The sequence below is a fragment of the Myotis lucifugus genome, unplaced genomic scaffold (assembly GCF_000147115.1).
Source record: "Myotis lucifugus unplaced genomic scaffold, Myoluc2.0 scaffold_437, whole genome shotgun sequence".
Classification (NCBI taxonomy): Eukaryota; Metazoa; Chordata; class Mammalia; order Chiroptera; family Vespertilionidae; genus Myotis; species Myotis lucifugus.
This window is the reverse complement of record NW_005871485.1, coordinates 29,541-34,660: the sequence shown is the minus strand read 5'-3', so window position 1 is coordinate 34,660 and position 5,120 is coordinate 29,541.

Genomic DNA, 5,120 nt, shown 5'->3' with positions numbered 1-5,120 from the left:
AGCAGCGGCCCCCTTGGCTCCGGCTGTCCCGAGCGCGGGGCCATCGCGGCGGCCCCCGCATCCAGCGCCTGGGCCACCGCGCTCACCAGTGAGTTCTGAGCGCTTTGGGGGCGGGTAGGGGGCGGGCGGGGCAAGTCCTTGACCTGGAGAGGCTGGCAGTCGCGGTGGTTCCCGTCCGTTGGCTCTAAAATCCCAGGAACCTTCACTTTCCGGGCTGGGGCGAGAGGGGTCAGGCGGGGAGCGGAGCCCCCCGCCCCGGGTGCCCTACTCGCCCTGCGCGCTGGCCTCCGGCTTCCGCGGCCGTTCCGGCTCGGAGCCGAGTGGGCAGGGTTTGCCTCCCCCCTCCCCGCCTCCCGTCCTCCTCCTCCGCCCCCAGCGGAGTCTCCGCGCCCTGCTAGCAGAGAGGCGGGGTGGGAGGCTCCCTCCCGAGAATCTGGGCTTTTGACTGCTGTGCTTTCTCGTCCCCGCTCTCGGGTTCCGGATCTGCTGAGAAGTTTGGCTCTCCCAGGGTCTCACTGGCAGCCTCCTCGTCGACCTCACTTCCCATGTTTAAGCTGGATCCTTCCTCTTCCCTCTCCAGCACGTGCGGGGCGGGGCTGGACCTAGGAGCGCAGGCAGGTGGGTCAGACCAGGGAGCGAGAATTTGGTGGCAGGACGTCAGCATCCTCCCTCCCAGCGCGGGAAGGGATGAGGATGGGCTGAGAAAGTTGCTCTTCCTAATCTAGGAGAAGGCTGTGCCCCCAAAGACTGGAAAAATCCCCAGCCTCGGGCTCCCTCCGCCACGCCCCTGGTTACATTAGGCCTGGCTGGGTCACCACCACTGAGAATCCCTGGGACTAGCGTTTTCTGGACCCCATCACACCCCACCTCTGAAAGTCAGCCACACCCCCTTAGCTCCTCCCGGGCCCCCAACTCACTGGCTGCTGTGCCTGGAGTTCTTTCATCTGGTTTCCCCCGCCAGGCTGGACTCCTCAGCAAAGCACTGTCCCGGGCCTTGGGGTCCGTGGGCGTGGTGATTCAGCTCTTTGCTGCCCCCTCCTCCCCACTTGAGCATCCAGGCAGGCACCCACTAAACTGTTCCACTGGGCATCAGGACCCTGGGGTTGTTGGACACTGTGAACTGCCGCCAGGATACACCTGTGAATGATGAATGTGTGGGAGGTTTGAGGCTCCAGCGGTTGGGAGAACAGGAGCAGATTTTGCAGCATGGAATGGGGGAGGGGGGTTTCAGAGGGGGCCAGGGTTGAGCTGTTGATGGGTTTATTTTGCTCTGGGAATTTTTTAATTTTATTTTTTGGTAGAGCTGGGACGCTCCTGATTTAAAGAAACAGGCTTCTGAGAAGGGAGCACTCCTGGCCTTGGCATGAATTATTCAGGCTGGAGAGGCTGACACTTGATCCTGCAGGCCATTCTGGTATCAGCAGAGCTGGTTGGGATAGAGGCTTCCCCCACCTAAGAATCAGGCCTTCTCTTTCTCCTGAATTAGGGATGGTTGTTGGGTTGACTCCTTCCCTGAGGTTATATTTAACAGATCAATACCACTCAAGGAAAAGAGGCAGACCCTGCGGTGGCTTGAGTCTCCGGCAAGGACCGCTGTTAAGGTCCAGGGCTGTTGATGCTAGGGGGAGTGGGGGAGCTGGCTCTTCCCTCCCCCTTCCCTCTCCCAGGTACTGGCACATGAGAACAGTAACTTGCACATGCATGATTGGACATGTCTGTACATATGTACATGTGAGGTATCCGCATGTGAGTACAACAGACTCATGCTCACTTGAGTGTGCATACACATGCATAAGAAGGTTTGTATAAACTTGTGCAGGCTTCCAGGCTGGCTCAGATGTGCCTCCTGCAAGTACATGAGGGCTCATTCATACATGTGCACATATGAACATAGACTTGAGTGCATCCTGGTATATGTCCATGTATGCAAAAGCACATTCATACTTGAACATTCATACTTCTGGGCCCTTACAGGTTCCTGGGTGTGTTTTGGGAGGGGCAAGCTTACAGATCCATGCTTGCAAGCATGTGCATCCAGACATTGGCCAACACACTCGCAGCCGAGTCCCGCCCTCCACCATGCCCTTGGTCTGTGGAGGTAACCAGCGGTGGTGTCTTTTCTCATATAAGCACAAGTGCTCAGATAGCTGCCCTTGAGGCAGGACCCTGAGCTCTTGGACTCTCCCCAGTCCTGGCTCATGTCAGCTCCAAGCTCCAACTCCGTCATCTCCCTCAGAGGGAGGCACTGGCTTTTCTTCACTATTGTGTACAAGGACTAGCACAAGACTGTAGTGTACAGTAAGTGTTCGTAGATGACTGAATAAATGAATGAATGAATGAATGAATGAAAAAGTCTTCTGCCCGTCCTGCTGCTTACAGCCCCTTTTGCTTCCAGCCTCAAAGCAACTGCCAAGGTAAGAGCCCCTTCCCCAGATCCCTGGTTGGTTCCTGGTTGGCTGATGTGTCCCCCCATCCCCCACCCCCATGAAAGGGCCGCAGGGCAGTAGGTAGCCTTGATTGGGGGGTGCTAAACACCTCAACTGGGGAAAGGAGACCCAAAGAGAACCAAGAACCATTAGGTACCAGAGCACAAGGCGATGGTTGTGTTTTATAAATGGGGAACTGAGGTCAGAGGGCCAGGGACTTGCCCCAAGGCCAGTGGTTGTCAGGGCTTTGCCTGGAAACCTGGCCCCAGGTCCTTGCCCAGGGCTTTGTCCAAGGTACTGGCTGCATCTGAGAGGGTCCAGTGCCACTGGGAAATCTCATCCTGACCCCAGGGAGCTGACGCCGGGAACAGATGCTGGGCTGGAGCTCTCTCTACCTCTGGGCTGTCAGCTTCTACTTCTGGAAAGTAGGTGGGCTTCTGAATTCCTAGCCTTTCTAGTCTTCTCAAAGTTATTGTGATAAAGTGAATGGAAAGTGCTTTGAAACAAAAGCCATATCATCTAGGGCAGCGGTTCTTAACCTGTGAGTCAAGACCCCTTTGGGGGTCTAACAACCCTTTCACAGGGGTCGCCTAAGACCATCGGAAAACACATATATAATTACATATTGTTTTGGTGATTAATCGCTATGCTTTAATTATGTTCAATTTGTAACAATGAAAATACATCCTGCATATCAGATATTTACATTATGATTCATAACAGTAGCAAAATTACAGTTATGAAGTAGCAACGAAAATAATTTTATGGTTGGGGTCACCACAATATGAGGAACTGTATTAAAGGGTCGTGGTATTAGGAAGGTTGAGAATCACTGATCTAGGGTGTGGGGGCCTAGCACCCACTCTGCCAGGCTCTCACCATATGGCTCTAGACACGGCATTGCCCCTTTCTGAGACTAATTTGTTCCCATGTCATTGGCCTTGTTCCATTTTTCTCCCTTCCCAACACAGCAAATTCATGGTAGATGATAAAAGGAGTGAGTTGCCTCTGTCTGCCCCCACTCCCCTCTGTGCATGTGTCCCCTTCTCTGCCAAGTCTGTTCTCTAGAGGAAGAGCCCTGTCCATCTGCGGGCTCACAATAGTGTTCAGCATCTAGTAGGTATTGAATAAATGTGTCCAGTTGCATTCGGGGCCGTGTGTGTATTCCAGTCTGGGAAGTATCTTTGCCCAGACTGTTTGCCCCACCTGCAGTGCTCTCTCCCCCTCACTCTGTTTCTCCAGTCCAGTCTACTGCACCGCAGGGCTCAGCTTGAGTTCTGCTCCCTCCAGGAATTTCTTCTCTCCTTTGAATTTCACTTAATAGTCAGAGGGCTAGAGCTCCCCTGAACCCCCTAATTGTCAGCAACTGGGGCTCAAGACTGGTCTGATTCCCTGTATTGTCAGCACACAGCTTGGAGATCAGCATGGAGAAGGCACTAGGGAACATTATTGAATGAAATAAAGATTTAAAAATCTCTGGCTTGATCATACTGTGAGGCAGGCGAGGTGAGGATCCCCCATCTACCCTTCACACCAGGAGACACCAGCCCAGAAAGGTTAAGTGCTTTCCCCCAAGGTTGCACAGCTGACTAGACAGGAGTCTGACAGGAGCTCAGGTTTCCTGCTCCTCCTTTGCTGCAGCTCTCCCCATCCTAGGCTTTCTCTGGGGAGTGTGACTGGGCCAGATCCCAGGGGAGCCAGTGGACAAAGAGCTCTGGCCCCACCCAAGCAGAGTTATAGTCTGCCCTGTGCTGGGTTGAGAATCCCCCATGTCAGTCAGTCTAGATCCCAGTTCTTGAATTTATTATCCCACCAGGCCCCAGAACCCCTCTCTGAATCGCCCTCCCCTATTCTAGCTCCTTCACTGGGGTCCTATTCACCCCACAAAGGCCCTGCCCTCTGTAAACTCCACTTGCTTGGTAGGAAGCCTGGAGAGGTTTGGCAACTTCCCTGAGGTTACCCGGCAGGTAGCCCTTCCCCATCACCTCCCGCTCTATTTTGTCCGTTGGAGGGTCTGTGGCAAGTCTACCTCTTGGGATCTAAGTTTCCTTATCTGCAGAGAAGGGGTGAGTGTGTGTGTGTGTGTGTGTGTGTGTGTGTGAGAAGGGCCTGGAAGGCTGTTGAGTCCTGTGCCCTTTGGCCTTTTTGGGGATGAGGATCATGGAGGAGGAAGTAACACCATGATTTGCCCGAGTGCCCCCACCTTCTCAATGTGTGGCCTTGAAGTTTCCACCCCAAATAGAATGGTGGTAGGATGGCCTGGGGGTTCTCTTAAGTCTGATGCTGTAGCAGCTTGTCGGGCCCCTTTATCCTGGTGGCCTCCCTTCCCCTCTGTGCCCCCTTCCACTGAGGCAAGTGGAGGAGCAGCCGGCAGGGCTGACATGATGGAGCTCAGTCATTAGGTCACAGCTGGGGGAGGCCCCCGGTTCTCTCCTCTTGTGTAGCCTCTGCACTGGCAGGAGGGGAAAACTCCACCATAGGCTCTGCCGTTCCCATTTCTCACTCCTCCTTTCCCCCACAGCTGTGAGACACGGAGAAAATCCATAAGCCCAGGGTTCATTTTCTCCACTGAGTCTGCAGAGTGCCACACTGCTCGTGAGGGACAGACACTGGGTATAAATAACTCTCTGATATTTGATACCCTCCTCCGGTCTGTGGCCTGGCCCTCTGGGGAAGGCTAGAGAAATGAGCTGG